The sequence below is a fragment of the Cygnus olor genome, chromosome 1, assembly GCF_009769625.2.
Source record: "Cygnus olor isolate bCygOlo1 chromosome 1, bCygOlo1.pri.v2, whole genome shotgun sequence".
Classification (NCBI taxonomy): Eukaryota; Metazoa; Chordata; class Aves; order Anseriformes; family Anatidae; genus Cygnus; species Cygnus olor.
This window is the reverse complement of record NC_049169.1, coordinates 95642367-95661396: the sequence shown is the minus strand read 5'-3', so window position 1 is coordinate 95661396 and position 19030 is coordinate 95642367. Positions and strand designations below refer to the sequence as shown.

The following is a 19030-nucleotide window of genomic DNA, read 5'->3' as shown; positions in this document are numbered from 1 at the left end:
ACTGGTTGCAACTGGTTACAGCCAGGAAAGGAAAAATCCCAGAGCAGCTAGAGGAAAAAGGCAGTTAAAACTGTGCTACACTTGTAGTTTTACAGTAAGGCATTTGCTAATGGCTACAGTGGGCAAAGCTGTCCTTGCATGATAAGAGAAAAAGAGTAGATACGTACATGCTCTGATGATGCTTGCCATGTTATCCTGTGCTTTGGCTTAAAACCTGTTAGCAAAAGACAGCCCCTGCAGCTGGCCTTGTGGTCCACAATTTTGTATTCACTTCTAAATAACATTACTTTATGCTCTGTTATAAGCTTCTATGATGCCTGTATCTTGCTACTCTGGCAGTGGGGAAGAGTCCTCCAGATAGTCAAAATAGTCTGACTTGCTGCCAAATCCTCTTGTGAGCCAGACAGCGATGGTAGTTTTTCAGATATGTGATGTGACAAAACTGCCTGCCCAATGTCCCCCAAATTTGCTTCTTCATATTCCACAGTCATCTGGGAAAGGGATTGCTTATGCCCAAGAAGGAGAAGGTCCAATTTGTTGTGTGAGCACATTCACTACTAATCAAAACTACCAGCTGGGGTTATAGCCCTGGAGAATGTAAATAAACTGGTGCATGAGATGTTCAGATGACAATATGGCAGCTTTTGTGTTGGTTTGTTTTAGTTGTCCATATTCAAGTTTAGTCATCTCATGCCAGCTTATTAGAGTGAAGAGAGGCTTTATATAGGTAATGGTCAAGATGCAAGAGGTTGGATTTGCCACAGATACATTGTCTATATGGACACCTTAGCCTGCTTTCACACACCACAATGTGCCTTAAAATTCTTTTGTCCGTGTATATGATAAGTCTTGCAGTTCACATGGAGCTGAAATCTGATCATGATGTGTTCATGTGGAAGTTGGTTTATAGGTGTAACTGGGCTGTTTCACAGACAGAGACTCTTAAGGTATTTGCAAAAGGCCCTCCTCATTAACAATTATAGCCTGGATAGGCACATGTAGTGAGTAAAATTACTTAAAACCAGCAGAGTTTTACATGTGTTGAATAAATTTATCACAAGAGTGTTATGGACTGATGCTCGTAAGAGTTCTGTGTCTTAAATTGATTTTGTAGGCATTAGTTTCTTCTATAAATAAGAGGTATTCATTGTCAACAACATACTGTAGAGACTGAAGAGAGAAGAAGCAGATCATTAATGTCAGACTGTCACCTGCTATCTCCGTGAGCTTCATGTAGATAACTGGGTATAAGGGTTGTGCATTGAATTTTTAGTCTCGATCCCAGATGCAAGACAAGGCCTTAGATCAGCTCTTTAAACCCATAGCAGGATAACTGCTGAGTTCCCACTGCATCACTAACACTAGTAACTACAACACATGGGCTGCCACTTCAAATCTTTTTTTTTAGGCCAAAGAGTCAAGTTAAAATAGCATTTAATTTGAGCAAGAGACTTCTGTTTGTGGGAGGGAGTTGTGCTGGGTGCAACATTAGCACATTACTTTCGAGTGGCATTGCAGTGAAGACAAGACCCCAAAAGTAAGTTTACAGTTTTTGGCTTCTCTTCAGGTCCTATTGGAAAGGAAGCCAGTGAGGGTCCACTGTGTAGCGTTAAGTGGATGTGTTTGTCCCATGGGGTCTCCCTTGAAAAATTCTGTTGTCAGACTTTTACTTAGGAAGTTGTGATGATGTATGGAATCTGCTACGTACTGTTTATAAGTTTGAACTTGATTTTATTGACTAACTGAATCCTTTTATCTTGTGACAATCTTTTTCTGTGCTCTACATCATGCCAAAGAGACAGGGGAGTGGTGTTGGCATATCTTTGTATGAATAGGTCTGTCATTAAATATTTGAAATAGAAACATCTGAAATAGATCTTGCCTGAGAAGAACAATGGGGTAACTAGAGAAAGCTGGTTTTCTCCAAATTCTCTTTTGGGGGCTGGAGTTTTAAGCAAACAGAAAAAAAAAAAAAAAAAAAAAAGGAAAAAAAAAAAGAACAAAGTGGTCAGGTATCAGCACAGGGTCTTAAAAACACCAAAGCATGAGAGTCGTGAAGGGACACACAAAGGAAGCTGAGAGAGGAGAGGGGAGGTATTACATTTAGCAGAGGGAGGTTTTTCTTCTTTTTATTTTTATTTTTTCAGTAAGTTTAAGACCAAACAAGGGAGAGGAAAGCTGGTAGTAGAGAACCGACAGTCCCTCATTTGGAAAAGGCAATGTGTATAGGAAAGGGGAATTTTTTCACATAATGTTGATCTAAGCATAAGGAGCTTCTGCTGCTAGTGCTGAGGATGCTGAGGCACAGAGGTGCTTTTTAGTATTTTCAATTTTCTCTGGTCTCTAAATTGGTGTTTTTGTTTTGTGAAGGTGAAGAATAAGTGAGTCGGTCATCTTCCTCAGGCAGGGCAGCTAGGCTCTGAAATCTTACTGCTAGGAAGGGGTTACAGACAATCTTAGCTGAAGAAATATGCAGGATGAAGGAGAGCGCATTCAATTCATTTCAGATCGTGGAAGCTGTCAGCCCGTGGGCCCAGTATGCAGAAGGCACATTCAATAGTCCGCTTGGTGTGCAGCAGGGAAAGCTCTGTTAGAGAAGTGACAGAGGTAATTGTAGTTCAGGCATTTGAACAAGCCTTTGTATTTCTCTCATATGGTAATGACCTGTTTGTAAAGATATGCATTCCAAACTCTTTTTATTTTGCCCCCCACTCTCTTCCCATACATTGCTCCCCAAATCTAATACTTTAAAAAAACACTGGAGAGGTAATCCCAACAGCTCTCCCCAAGACTTTCCTCGTCTCTGCTTTGCAAAGTGTGGCATCTGATGTTCCAGTAGGTAGGTTCAAGTTAGAAAGTGCTTTCATGGGAGACTAAACAGTACAATTAAGTGTTTGAATCCTTGGATTTCTGCTCCAAGCACTGCATTTAGAAATGCGCTTTATAACAAACAAATTATTTGATTCTTAATGAGATTCCGTCCATGTCACAAAAAGCCCTTCACCAAATGGCGCAGGAGGCAACCACTTCTCAAAAGCATCTCAACATTGAAATATCCAGGGGGTGCCAATCACTGGGAATGATGTCATGTTTACAGGCCAAGCCATACCTCAGCTCCCCTTCTGGTCTTCCTAAGTGAATACTTTCATATGCTGGGGCTCTTGCTGCTACCTGATTTAGGTGAATCCTAATTTGAATTCCTCCTGCTTTAGGTCAGGACTCATCTTGCAGTTTCAGTCAAGCTTACATGGCTTCATGGTATTTTGCATTTTATTTGTTTGGAAGTGTGTGAGCAGTGAGCAAGAATCTTAGTGGTTGAAGAAAAAGGAATTCTTGGGTGCTTAAACATCTTAACATCCCAATTATTCTTGTATTTATCTGGAAGTTAAATTTAAAGGAATAGACCAAATGGCAATAGTAATGAAGGACACTTGACCCAACAAGACTTGTGCTAGTTGTTACATAAATGATTGTATGAAAAGCTTTTTACTTTTCATACACCAGTAAGCTCCACCAGTCTAAGGAGTAGACAGGAACAACATACCACCTAGATTATTAATAATAATTAGATTGTTACTGATATATTGATAGAATTCCAGAGGTATTACAAGCTTCTGAGGTTCACTAAAGAGTATGGAAGGCCAGGACTAGAATTAGTAAAAATAATAATAAAAAAAATAATAATCTAGTGGAATTCTCTTCTGATTGAAATACTGGTTCATTTTATATATATATACATACATATATAATTGTATATACATAAAATGCACACACACACTCCTAGGACTCAATTTATTTTCATTATCTATATTTACAGATAAAGCTTTTTTGCATTTGTGGAATCGAAATGCTTGTTTCAAAATTTTCTTTCAAAAATGTGTTCTATGTTCTAATATAAAATTTAAATCAAAATTGAAAGCAACAATCAAAACAAAATTATTTTGTCAAAACAAAACATTCAGTTGATTGAAATCATTTTTTATTTTTGTTTCATGGGCAACTTTGCAATACGCTGTTTAATTCAACTGTGAAACAAAAGCAAATTTCAAAGTCTGTAGCTATCCTGTAAAGCAGAAATACGGGGTTGTGTTTGGGCTCTTCTAGGTGACATTTAGGGAAGCACTTCATCAGAATTCTACTAAACCTATTTAAAATAAAAAAGAAAGTAAATCTCTCATATTCTATTAAGACAAAAATATTGAAATATATGAGGACCCTTAAACTTTGCTGAGGTCTTGTATTGATGTCACTCACAGCAATGGACTTCAAATACACCAGTGTTTTTCAGATGTTTCTGTTGTTGATTTAATTCTCTATGGAAGTTCATAAAATTACAAAAATGGTCCCTTGGATTATTTGGGATTTTGTAATGGGACTTTCTGATCAACTGTTACAGAAATAGTGTCTGTCTCTGCAACTATATGTAGGTTTCCCCTGGAGATATATTCTTTCTGCTCTGCAAATTGAGAAGCCTTTGATACCATTTCAGTTCTACTGGCTTCCTTCTCTGTGGAGTGCTTGCAGACCAAATTTCTGAAATTCTGGGTGCCTATCTTGGTATAACTGTTTACAACGTCATGGTGTGTGTGTGAAACCTATGTAGTTAATATTAGTGTATTCACTTCAATTTGTTGCTTCTTGGGTCTTATTTGAAAGGGACCTTCCCTTATTAGAGCACTTTTGGTTGTTGCTATCAGTCTTTACTCATCCTGTGTAACACCCAAAACACTCTTGCTTTCTCTTCTTAATGTCTTGGATGTTTTTTCCACTCCGTTCCACTTTCTCTTGTGGGGTTGGTATGCTTAAATACTACAGTTCTTCTGGCAGCAGTATTGTCCAGGGCCACGATATGGTATGCCTCAGAGGCATACTGCTTTAGGTTATGGTTTTGGCTAATCTTAAATTCTTCTGGACTGGCATAAACCCAGCTCCGTGGGAGCACTCTACAAAAGAACAACATGAATTTAAAGGGGGTATTTTTGATAAGTAGGGCTGAGGGTAAAGATTAAAAGCAAAACACGTAGTTAAGGATTGCTCTGTTGCTGGAGAGACTGTTTCACATGAAATGTAAAGGACCTGACCTTGTCTCAGCAACGTGTGGATCCCTGTTTTTTGAACAAGGGCTGCAATACTACCCTGCTCACATGATACCTTGGTTATTCTGATCTGGCTTCCTTGAATTTGGCTAGATATAGCAATGTCCTTTGGCTTAGAAATATTATCACTGAGACTTTTGTAAGTTAGGGACGGAACAGTCAGCATCTGATCATCCCTGCAGAGGAAATGCATCCTGCAGCTCTACTTCAGAGTTTGCGCTCAAGTCGGAGGTAAACACAAGGTGACAAAAAATAAGAAATGAAAAGATTTTCCATTTGTTTGACCACCTAACCTTTTGTTTCTGTTTTTCAAACTTGGTAAGGGGTATTTTGTCATACAGAAAAGCTGCTTTTAAATAAATACTTATTCTAGGGATAATAGTGTAGTTGCTTTGATATTTCTCAGTCACAGACCAGTGATGAGACAGGCAGGAATATATGCTTTGTCTAACAGCTGTCTCCTGTATTCATCAGAATTTTTTACGTGACTAAGCATGTAACCTGCTGTATCAGTATATATTGAATTTAGTCTTAAGAAGGCTGATTTAATCTAAAGAATATATTTTTGCACTGGTCTTGAACGTGAAGAGCTGGAATAATGATATTTTTAGGCTTTAAAAAAAAAAAAAAAAAAAGCTCCGCCACCTCACTCTATAAATAAATTTTTGAAAAAGTTTGTTGTGGACACACAATATTTCTTGCATGCTGGTAGAGCATCACATATCACAAAGATAATAATATAAGCAGTAAAATATCCCAAGCAAACAGAAAGCAGCTGTAGATCTTGCCTAGCTGGCTAATATTATTGGGATGGTTCTTTTTAGCTTAACATACCATTAATGCTTTGCAAATGTATATGTGCATGCTGAGGGCTGGCCAGGAGTTGAACTGCATTTATAATGGTTATATTGAATTGCTGCACTGTGCCTGAATGCTTACAGACACATAAGAGGACAGGAAAGGTACTCAAGAAACTGATAGACCATGCCGGATCTGGTCTACCAGCTCTAGTTACAGGGGAATGTAACGTGCCAGAAACAAGATGTGAAGAAAAATTTATAAAGGTACTTGGTGAAATGCTGCTATGCAACTGAAGTGTTTGTTAGCTGTTGTCCCAGGATGGATTGTCTATGTCCCTTTGTTGTGCTGCTCTCTTTATTAAATAACACACCAAACTCAGAGATATGATTTAACTAGAATGATTTGTATCATTAAAAACTTGTAACAGATGTAGAGAGAAAGCTATTCTGCCTCCCATTCTCTTCCAGTGCCTTTTGTTTCCTTCGCTATCTGTAATAGTTGAAGGCTATAACATATCTCTCTAAGCTTTCACTTCTAGACTGATACTTGCCAGTCTGTCTTCAGAAAGTCAAGGTCATTTCTGCAGTGTGCAGGAGTAAATATTAGAGGTATAGACAGGAATTGTGGCTGTTTGGTTTTCTAATGAACTGTATTTCATTATAGGCAGCATTTCTTGTAGAAAAAATGTGACTTTTTTTTTTGTAACATATCATAAACCTGATCTAATTTTTCCCCTTGGCTTTAGCAGACACTGGGGATCAAGTCAATGTTGGGGATTCTCCATGCATGCTGCTGGATGCAGTCAAACCTGCAGCTGGCTTTCAAGCTATTTCAGCCTGTGCTGCCCTCAACCCAGGCCAGTCAGCTCTGACTGAAGATACAGAAATTAGAAAACTTCTGATGTTACCTTGAAATAAAGTGGGCCTTGAAGAAATCCTCTCTTGGGAATCCTGAGATTTCCTATTGTGCTCACAAAATCTTTCTTTACTTTCTCTAGAAGTATGCTTTTGCTGGACAATTAAGATTGTAAGCATTAATCTGAAAAGGTTCCCAATGGGAGGATATTGGTGACACAGATTATAGAGCCTTACGAAGACAGGCCCCCTTTCAAGAGTCAAAGATCTTTAGGTCAAGGGGTCAAAGAGACTTTTCTAAAAGTTAATTTTGCATCAGTACGTCCAAAAGCACTGTCTTTCACAGGTCCTGACAGTCTGATGTCAGCAGAGATCCTGCTTCACGTATCATTGCTTTTAGTGGTAGCTCCTGGGCAAGAGGGATGAGTTTATCCCACAACGGCTCCCCCAAAGGAACAGTATACCAGCCATGGTATTGATTTGTCCTGTCTCTGCTGTGCAATTCAAGTTCTTTTTGGGTTCCCTTTCTAGATTCAACTGTTTAGTAGCACTGCAGTATGAGCTTCAGAAATGGATGATTTCTGTCTCACAGACATATGCATAAATTCCTTCTTCTATAGCAGTTTGTAGAGCATCTTCATTTCCAGTCTTCTACTATTCAGTGAGAAATCAATTTAGGATTAGGGTCCTTCAGTAAGGATCCTGTTGCAGAAGTCCTTCAATCATTGCATGGTACAAGAACTTACGATTCTTATGACTGAACATGCTGATATAAATACGAGACTGCTGTATTTATGGCAAAATCTTGATACAGTCTTGCTGTTATGTGGGGCATTTAAGAGATCCTGAAATATCTTTGAATCTGAAACAATGGGAAGCTGCTTACCTCATGACATAATAAGATGAAATAAGGTCAGGAAAAAAGTCATGTTTGCAAGTCCAGTAACAGAGCTGCAAGAATTATTTGCAAGAAATAATTTAGTTGCCAAAAATAGCAATCAAATATCCACAAGTTGATCAGTCTCTTTGATTCAGGAATCACTGGAATTTATTTGGTGACTACCTTCAATATTTATATTCTATGGACTCTCTGTCACTGGAGGTGGAACAGGGATAGCTGTGGTTATAATACTATTTGCAAAAGCCTATTCTGTAATTTTCCCCTCTGGCATCCGTCTTCACATTACATGAAGCCAGGCATTTAGGAGACTATAGTATTGATGAAAAGACTAACAAGTTTAGTGTTCCTACAAGAGTTAATGTTTAGCTTACAGGAGGCTTCACACAGGTCCATGAATCCTCACACATCCTTCGCATTACATTTATTTCATTAGCCCTACGATTGAAATGGTGAAAGAACAAAACATGATAAAGAAGACTGTTGATGCTGCATGAGTGAAGTGGGGGACATTGTTTCACGAGCCCATGGATTCAGAAGATCGGCATGAAGCTCAGTGCACAGACGGGCAAAAACGTGTCAAAGGCTGTTGCAGGTAGTGCTGCGTTCGTAAAGGCAGCATGGCCACCCATTCACTTTCCAGCCACCACGTAGCAGAGGAAAGACGTCATGCTGCAGACGTCTGTTACTGTGTTTGCTTACCCTTACCCGTGTTCCTAAGAGTTTTGGAATAGGTTCTGACAAGTGCGTATGGCAGTCATTGTTTATGACCATACTTCGCAATGTCCTACTGACTTAAAGAGCCCAAATTTGGCCCTCTGTAATTTAACCAACAACATAAACAGCGAACTCTCAGCTAAAGAGCTGGGAACAAAACTTAGTTCCTGGTTTCCTGCCTATTAATTTAGTACATATCTGATTTGAAATCTGTTTTCTACATACCCTTGCGTGCATATTCCTTGGCACATGTGCTTCTTGCCATTATGGGGCAGATCCCATAGATTTTCTGCGTCATTAGTAGAGAGAGCCAGTCATTAGGAAAAAAAAAAAAAAGCTTATTTCCCTGAGCCGTTAAGATTTTTTCTCACAGTTCTGCCTGTGGCGCCTGTCACTAGCAGTCAAATAAGGACAATTTTACCATTCTCTCCTGCTGCTCTATTTTTTTTTTTTTTCAGTGCCAGTACATGTATTTGTTATTCTTTATAACTCCCTTTGAAGTTGGGAATCCAAGGGGAATCTAAAACCGACCAGATGTTTCTGCTGCTGGAGACACAGAAGACAGCAAGGATTAAGTTTAACTGAAACTTACTTCTCTACAAAGCCCATTACAGTCAAAATTCTTCCTCAGATAGATTTATTTATTATTTATGTTTGCACTTGCCATCCCGGGTAGGTGATACCTCAAGTCATCTTGCCCAGGAGGAAAATGGATGATTTATCCAAGTAAATAGCGTATCAGCAACTGCCTGTGTTGATTTCCCTTATGGGGTTTCAGTTCTATTACACTGCATATTTCCCACCCACACTCTTTATACGGCATTTCATGTTGAGGAAAATCATTCCCATCTCTTTAGCTTCAGAGGACAGATATGTGGAAGCATCCAGAGGGAGGGCAGCGTCACTTGTGTGCGGAGAGAGGTAACATACATGAGAAAGTACTATCTGGAAGGCAGCGTGATCTTTAACTCCTTCTCCTTTCACTGCTGGAAGATGGGAGAAAGGAATAGAAGGAGGCACAGGTGGGGAGGGACAGGAAAAAATGCTTTTATTGACACATGAGTTCAGGTTGTATGCTTTTGAAGGTGCAAGACATGGAAAAAAATATTTTAAAATATACTGTGATGTAAAGGCATTAGGAAATCTTATGCATTGTCCAGGTCCAAATTCTGCCATGGCAGATCCTGCTCGTCTGTGTCTGCAGTCATGGCCACAGGAGGAAAAGTCAGGGCTCGTGGAGGTCAGGATAGGGAAGCAGCAAACAGAGCAACGCTTTGGTTTCTCTCTGCTAGGCGTGGTCTTAAGCTTCCAGATTTTAAACACCACAGATTTCTGTTGTACTTTGCTGCCAAGTTATCTCATGTAAGTTTATGGGACTCTCTGTCTCTATGCCTGTCTGTCATGACCATACACAACTTTTGAGCATGCTGACCATTTTCAGCCAAGTCTGTAAGAACTTGAAAGATAATTCAATTTCTATAAAACGGGGGTCTAAAGAGAAGAGAAAAAACTCAAACTAGTGCCACTGCTGGGCAAAAACAAGCAGAACTTATCATTTAACCAAGCTTAGTGGAAGACGGCTGGCTGGCCAGCACATGCTTTGCTCCAGAGCAACCACAGCACTCTGTCTTTTGCTCACTGAGAATTTTATCTTTCTTGTGGGAGGGGAGACCTACAATAATTGTACTCGTATTGCGTAGAGCTTGCAGGCTCTGATCACCAATCTGTAGGAAGATGGGCTTTGTTAGTATTACTTTCATGTCTGAGCCGTTTTTCTTAAAGTCCTGCCCTCTTTCTTGCTGGTAATCAAGGTACATCTCTGGCTGACAGTGTTTTCCCATTTCTCTCTGCTGTGGGGTTACAACACCTATTCCTTGCTTTTCTCTGTTTGGATTCACGGTATTATTTCATGCTAAATCTCACTATTCCTCAAGTCTCGATGTCACAGCCACCGCAATTGAGAAATAGTATTGGGCTCTGCCTAAGTTGCTCTTTAATTGGCCAGATGGATCGCTAATGCCTTTGCTGAGGCACTGTCCTCCATCATTAGCTGTTGGAGTTGCCTCCTAATATTCCAAGGCCCTGTACAACACCCTAATTTGTTTTTAAACAGGGAAATCAGAACCTTTGTAATTATATAGAGCCTCCTGATAAATATCAGGTAAAAACATTTTTTTTCTGATTTGAAAATATAAAAAGAAATAAGTCCTGGGAACACTGTGTGATTTTGGATGTTCTGTGAGTTTCTGAGGAAAGATAGAAAGAAAAGAAATCATGGTTTTCATTTTATATTTTAGGACCTGAATTCCCAGCTTTATATTAAAGGGAAACGGGTTAAAATCGGGGAATTTGGGATCTACGTATTTTCTCATCTTTATTTTTTTGTCAAGGCATCAAGGCAGATGGTATGAAAAGCATTTATATTGGTCTCTCTGCTGACGGAGCTTAACCTAATAATCCAGGACTTGGAACTGGGTACTTCGATAAAAACACTTTCCGAGAGATTTTTCCATTCAAAACACCAGCAGAAATTTTTTAATTGACAACATCAGAAATTAGTATCCTGCTAGGACTACATTTCTTTACACCTTATTACTCAGAACAAAAGATTAATATATACTCATTCCAAGCATGAGAGTTTTCAATATTTTTTTCCTAAATTAAACCAAAGACAAAGTGAAATGGTTTACCACAGGATTGTGAGAGTGAAAATGGGGAAAGTCCCAGTTCCCTGTCAGTTATTACTTTGTCCTAGTTTAAGCACTTGACTCTTTCTTCTGGTGATTGCTCCATTTTCTTGTTTTTATAGCGTGCTAGATACTTTGAAATTTGCAGACTTAGCTCAGTCTTTGAAATGAAGTAATTCTAGCTCTGAAAATGCCAAATTAAACTGTGATTCAGAATTCCCCTTAATTGTTACCAACTTCATATACAGAAAAAGCTGCACTCTCCTGGGGTTTTCCTTCATTCATTTCTAGTCTGAACTTCATTTCCTATCTTCTTCCTGTTGTCATGGGGCAATCTGAAAGACCAAAACTGGTGTATAAGAAAATAACATGATTCTCATCTAAAATTTGGAGCACAGGTCTGTGTGGACCCCTCCCACTTCTTGGATTTCCTTATGTGTACACTCTTGAGAAATTGCATTGAAAATATATACAGGAAACTAAGCCTAACTGAGAAGATTATACCTTGTAAATATTTTCTTCTGTATATTTTGATAGAACGGCATGGGCGTGGAGGGCAGGGGTGTGGATTTTATAAATGTTTTTATGCTTTCATAATGCAGCCCATAATCCATTTTAGATCATTCTTCTTAAACAAAGGTATTCAGATTTGCCATAGAGGTTAGCAAATAATGAAACAGTACCATTGAATTGCGATGTTAACACCCCAAAGCAGCCCATCCAAGTGGGATAGCATGCACCCTGTTTTCTTGAATCAATTTGTGATTTTTTTTCCTGCTGCTGTACAGCAGTTTTAAAGGTTACTTCTCGTGTCCTTTACAGTTGTCATTTTCCATATTGTAGCACTGCAAGGAAGAGTGCACTGTGGAAAGGATCTGTTGTGGAAACGTCAGGTGCAAAGACACAGCTTACCTATTGTCTGTGACATACTGTCTTATAAAGTCAACAGGAATCTCTATCTCTTGCAGTCGGGTATTAGAGATTAGGCAATGAGTCCAAACCAACAAGGAGCCAGAGGGCAGATTGCACATCTGACTGTGAAAGTCATCATCAGGCCAAGTACTCAATCAGGCCAGTTGGAAAAGCATCTTGTTTCTCAGAGGTAGGGCTGGATTTATGTTCTGCCCAGCACACTCATTTAGAGAGAGAGGATTAGATAGCCCATAATATCACTGCTAATACTCTTGAACACAAAGGGGTTACCAGTGCTTCATGCTGTGCTCACTCTCCCAGGGTGGCAAGTGTGTGGATGAGGTAGGGATGCAGGTACAGCCCCCAGTATCCCCAGACCAGCTGAATTATTCCAGCAAAGTAGCCTGGACCTCAGCGGAACACGTTCTCTGCTGACTCCCAGAGGTTTGTGTTCTGGTGGTCACAGAATCAGAGGAATTATGCCTCATGTGATCGCTTTCTCAAACAATGCTCCTACGTCCCTCGTGATTTAACAGCTGTCTTGCAGTTGTGGTTCTTATATCTACCTTTATTAGATCTCCAGCTAGCCCCATGGCCTCTTTCATCTTCCTTTCCCAGGGCCCTGGACAGATTCCTGCTAACTTGCCGTTGCTTTGTATCTGCCCGCGGATCGCTGGTGCTGCTATTCTGACAGCCTACCCAAATCCTTCTTTGCTCAGAGGAAATAATAACTCTCATTCAGTTGCTTTCTTAGCATTTATTGTGACATCCAAAGACAAATGCAAACTCATCTCTAGAATCATTATTCTCTTTGAAGAACAACGGATTGTCAGGGGAGGCATTTTTTGTGTGGATTCACTTAGAAGTTCTGTCCCCCAGCGTGGTTCTCCAGCTGCCCCTGTCATATCCTCAGTTGTTGTTTATCCAACTTTTAATAATTTCCTTTTCATGCTAGAAAGGCCCACATAATTTTCTGTGTGTGTGCATGTATTTGTATTTACTTCATTTTTTTTATTTCTTTAAATTCATAACATACAAAATATATAGAAAAAGACATCCATTGCACTAGATACATGCATTATGTATATGCATAAATTTTATATATATATTGGCCTGAATTTCTTAAAATGTCTAGGGATTTTGTGTGCCTACGTTTTCAGTGCATTGTTGCAGTCTTTAAGGTATATCTTAATCACCTCACATCATGACTAATTCTTGGAAGAAACGTACTGGTATGTGAATAGCTAGGCTATGCCCTACTTCTACGTAGAGACAAGTGGAGGGAATACTTCTTTGTATACTACTGAAAGAGATGAAGACTGTGGATATTACTTCACTTCATCAAAAGAAAGAATATCACTTAGTATGTTACCAGCAGCATTGCTTTCTACACCTGGGCATCGGCTATTTATATGTTTTCTGGATCACCAAAGGTACTTTGAGGTTCCTGTTTAATACTACAGTGGCTTTGATTAGTGGACTCTGATTTTGACTAATCTCCATTTCATCTGAAGATGGGAAATCAAGCCTGGCCTGAAACCAGCCCAAGGTGGCATGAAAATCCCTAGCTTAATTTGTTCTATTAACATAAGCTTTCACCTAAAAATGTTAAGATGAGATCAGCACGAGGCTTGCCATTACAGCAATGTGCACAAATATGAGGGTGGAAAATTGCTCAGAGAAACTGTCATTCAAGTTCTCAGGGTAATGTAGGAATGTTGTTTATTCTCGTCTGAATAACAATAGCACCCTTACCTGTAGCAAAAGAAGTGGAAAGAAGCAGCAGAGAGAATATCCTTCCAGCCATGACTTTGGGTTTGACAATCTCCAATGAAATTGATGTTTAAGTGCTGGCTAGTGTTCTCATAAAAGGCCATCACCTTTTTTTGTGACATTACTGGTTAGGGTAGAACGAAGAGGGAAAACAGGAGGAAAATCAAGAGGGAACATAAGAAAGTGCAGCCTTTGTCTTACAGGAGTGAATAGGATTTTCACTGGGATCTTTTTTTCAGTTCTGTGTCCCTAAAAAAAAAAATAATAACAACTTGCAGAACGCATTTGAGAAAGAAACTGGAGGGTTAAGTTGTCAGGTACTAACCTGAAACACATAAGCCCTGGGCTCTTACCCTTGCTTTGCCACAGCTCTCCCAGAGGACCCTGGGGAAGCCAGTTTGGGCATAACAGCTCTTTCTGCCTCCCAGGGAGGCTGGGGGAAGAGGCATTGGAGGTCAAGTGGAGCTCTGACATAATGGTGACAGTGGCCTTCCAAGGAGTTGATATAGATACCAAGGTTTGATACGATGAATTGGATTCATCGAACTGAAGGTAGAAAGCAGGGATCTGTGCTGGAAATGCTTCCTCTTATAGGGATCTGTGCCACTCGTGCACCTGGTGCGAGGGGCTCATAGCTTTTCCTTCTGTGTTTCTTTCAAAATTTACACAGTGAAAGTGTTGTAGGTTTTCTGTCCTGCATTAAAACAAGGGTAATATATATATTGTGTTTATAAAATAAGAATTTTACAGGCATGAAGGACATCCATCCTATGTTACATAAACATAAGTACTTTTTGCTTCCTTTTCCTCCTTTTCCCATGTTTATGCCATACAAAGAAATTATTAAAGCAAATACAGTTACAGACATTTTATCTCTAATCTGCACAAAATTTTAAAACCTTTTCTCACATCCCAGCATATATAACTACTACTTTAAAGGCAAAGAGGAGTTCTGTGGCTGGGAGCTGAGGAATATGAAAGGTTTAGTAGCCTTCCTGTGAGAGGAATATGATAATGTTCACTGACAGAGGAACTACAAGGAACAATTATCCCAAGCTGTGTCTTTCAGACAATGCTGTCAGATTTTCCACTTCCATGAGCACAGCTGGGCATGCGGTGCCAGGGTGAGAAATTCCACAGTGGCTGGAAGCTGAGAGTGCTGGGTGCAGGGCTGGCCTTTGGTGCTGGAGGTCAGGAGCAGAAACTGGAGAGGAAAAAGGAGGATGACTTTCTCAAGCTTTGAGACTGTAATTTAAAAAAAAAAAAAAAAGGGAAGGAAAAAAAAAGTTTGGTACTGTAAGGAAGGAATCTTTCAAAGATGTTCCTTCCCAGACTGCTGCTCCTTTGAGTTTTGTCTCACAGTTCAGGTTCTTAACATACCTGTACTGCCTTTACAAGATATATGCCACCTACTTCCAGTTGTCTTTGGTCTTGGGCAAATTTGCATCTTACATATAAGTCTGCTGAAATGTTTGGGGTTTTGTTGTTTGTTTATCATTTGTTTTCTTCTGTGCCACTGGTACTTTACATGTTTTTGTTTGTTTTGTTAATTTTGTTTTATTTTTTGTTTGTTTGTTTGTTTGTTTTTAATTATGTAATATGCCCAATGTTAGCTAATTGAATGTGGGAGCTCTGAAGGATGAGGAAGTGATCCAGGTCAAACTCCAGTGGGTATTCAAACCTGAGATCTGTTTGGATGCAGAGTTTCAGTCCTACCTGGTTTACTTGGGTCAGCCAGCAATTTTGACTCCATTTCTGACTTTTGTATATGTATAGCAGTGTGTGCGTTAGGTAGGCTTCAAGCTGGTTAGGTTGGTTTCCTACAGGGAAACAAAGAAGTGAAGAGATTCCAAACAAGCAACAGTGGAGATCGTTAACTCGGGATCTGTGAGTGCTTCAAGTGCTATAGATTGCTTCTCATATACACATCATGTTTTGCTTTATGTGGTATTTGAAATATTAAATGGTACAGCCGTATGTTACATCTCCCGATTTGATCAGTGTGTGCTGTTCTTGGTAATTTTTCATGATTCTAGCTTTTTAAGAATGGTTTGCTAAATGCTTGAGTTAGATAATCTTTGGGACTCCTCTTAGATTACCTTCTTAAATTATCATATAGATTGCCTGTTACATCAGATTACCTTGACTTTTGCCTACCGCTTTGCCTTAGTGCTTGCAAGGAATGGTCTCTTTTCTCATTCTTTGTGTGTGTTGTTTCACAGAGATGTTCCCTGGCCTACCTTTTTAATGTTTTCTAATTTCTCTGTTGAAAACTTGGGAATTCTGGATAATTCCCTAGTCAGTCAGACAGCTCAAATAATGGACCCCCAAATGTAGGCTGTTAATTATTTTTCAGTGCAATGGCAATGTAATGTGTGACAATGGAGCTTTTTGGTAACAAGCAAAATCATTTTGGACATGCTGAAGACTAGAGTGATTAGCACTTAAATAACACCACGCTTCTGAGGATATCAAAACACTTCATAGCATTTAATGAAGGAGGCCTTCCTTCTGTACCCGAAGGATATACTTCACTACGACTAGCTCTCTTCATAGGGAAAAGAGGAAACTGGTTCAGGGAGAGGTGAGGGACTAGGCAAAATTATAATTAGTGGCTGTGTTGTCTGACCAGGGTCTCAAACTCAGACCGAAAGGCGATGTGTTTTGGTCCTTTGCATGCACCCTACAGGGGCCTGTTGTCAGCAGGGAAGTCCTGTGGGAACTACAGCATTGCTGAGGCTCTCCACAACCAGACAAAAAGGTTGCTCCGTGGGGAGAAGAGCCTGCCAGCAGCTGGTGGGGTGATGAAAGAGAGAAAGGAGAACAAGAATGCCAATAGACTGAATCATTCCAATTCTATAAGGAAGAAATTCTTCACTGTGAGGGTGGTGACACAGTGGCACAGGCTGCCCAGAGAAGCTGTGGATGCCCCATCCCTGGAGGTGCTCAAGGCCAGGCTGGGTGGGGCTTTGGGCAACCTGGTCTGGTGGGAGGTGTCCCTGCCCATGGCAGGGGGTTGGAACTGGATGGGCTTTAAGGTCCCTTCCAACCCAAACCATTCTGTGATTCTAAAAAAATGGATAGCTGATTATGGAGGGAGAGCCTGGGTGAGTGCAAGAAATGAGTGAAAAAGCAGGAGAAAGTAAAGGACTGTGTGGATGAAAGGGTGAACTACTGAATGCGTGAGCCCAAAGCATCCTGGGCAAAGGAGAGTAAGATGTGGAATACTAGCATATATTTGCTTTCAGCTACTGGAACATAGAAACTCATTTTGTTTCCCATGTAAAGAACACTGTGAAGCTGAGCATTTTGTAGTTAATGCTCAGCTTTGAAAAATAAAGTTGTCTGCATGTATTTTGCAACACCTTTGAACTGGACACATGTAATAAATATCACCATGAGATGTCCTAACAGGATTATTTTAGGATAATGGTCAATTTGAAATTTTTAGCCTTTATGTGGCAGGAGATGAGGCCATTAGCTCATGGTTGCTCTGGCTAATCTTTCTAAAAATGTAGGAGTACTGTGCTGTGATCATCTTCCTTGTGTGCTCAGCCTGTCCATGAGATAAGGATATCAGACCCCAGAGTCTGTGTTAAATTCTTTTGTAAATAGGTACAGCTGGTTTTCTTTTTTTTTTTCCCTTGGTAATTACAGTAAAAATGTACTCCAAGTTATATCTGGTCTTAATGTGGTGTGTGTTTGTTTGTTTGTTTGTTTACTTTGCCTTCAGCACTATCTTTAAATCACTGTACTAGGGATTTGTTTTTAAGTTTTAAGAGAGAACTTCCTAGGCATAGAAATACAGGACTAAATTTGCTCTCTGGGCATTAACATAGCTCCTTCAAGTGTCCCATCTCAGGAAGTGCTCAGGGGCTTTGGACAACCTGGTCTAGTGGGAGGTGTCCCTGCCCATGGCAGGCGAGTTGGAACTGGATGAGCTTTAAGGTCTCTTCCAACCCAAACCATTCTGTGATTCTGTGACAAAGAGGACACGGAGAGATATACCTGTGTATGAGTCTCAGGATTGACTTTGCTGTATTAGACAAGTTACCTTTTAAATTCTGCTTTTAAGAATGGCCTGTGAGGCAGGTATCTTCAGCCATACGTGTGTGACATTTAAAAATTATATTACTTGAAAAATACTATCACTGTTACAATTTATTTATTCACTTCTTAAACATACCTACTGTTGAGAAGGGTCTGTGTGATGATTAATGAGACAATTATACACATTAATACCAGAGTAATCAGACCTCATACTTTTAAAACAGCGACAAAATGATACAAATAAATTTTTGAAAAGCATTGTGCTATCTGTAGTTGTCACTAGTTGGTTTGGCTGAGACGTACGTAATGATAGCTGGACTTCATAGTACTGAAGCACTGTCTCTTAAGACATGTCTTGCACATGACAAATTAAGAAAATGAAACACCAACAATTTGAAAGACTTACCGAAGCCATAAAGCAAATGCTGACACTCAGGCCCAGGCCACCAGTTCTCAGCTGTATGTCCTGGGTCCTGAATAGGTACAACATGAAAAGTCTGTAACTGAAAAAAAAATTATCCTGACGATGTTAAGGTGAAATAATGAATGTTTTATCAGGGAATCAGAGGTTATCAGGGAATTCCAATGATTTTATAATAAACTGGTTATCACCAAGCGAATACATATTCAAGTCCCACTACTCTAGTCAGCCAGCAAAAGATTACCTCTGAAAGCTCATGCATGAGGTAAAACACATTTTCAAGCAGAACAGCAAGGTGTTTCTTTAATTCTTCCTGTCATAGGAAGGTGGTCCTTGGCCTAATTTCACGTTGTCTCTGCACTACCCAGCTGATTAACCTTGAACATCTCATCTAAGGGATTCTTCTGCACAACTGTCCTGTGTTTGGTTTTGAATATTGGGCTGCACCACCATTTTCAAAGCTGGCTTTAGTGCGCGTCCATTGTTTCTCACTGGCTCCTGAGAGGCCTTTTGGTTGTACATTTTGTTATTTGTACATATTATTTTCACTCTTGTTACAGTTTTCTTTTCAAGCAGTAGACAGAGCTGACTCACTGCTGTTGACTCCATGACCTGCTTCCCATTTCAACCTCCACCTGCTTAAAAAGTTTAGTAGTTGGTGGTCTATCTCCTGGGACTAATGTCTGAGCAATGGACCATTAAAAAGCAAAACAAAAGGTAAAAATCCTTTTGGCTTGTGTGGCAGGAGCTCTGAGGGTGCAAGTAAACACCCACTTTGCTGATCATTGAACCTAGGGAACTGAAGAAAGAGAAGGAATGTC

The 19030-nt window shown here is 39.8% G+C and overlaps 1 protein-coding gene across 35 annotated transcripts in view; it reads left to right on the top strand.

The window, feature by feature from the left end:
- ZBTB20 (zinc finger and BTB domain containing 20) overlaps positions 1-19030 on the top strand; it is a 478527-nt gene that overhangs the window by 222549 nt on the left and 236948 nt on the right. The gene's annotated exons all lie outside the window — the stretch shown is intronic.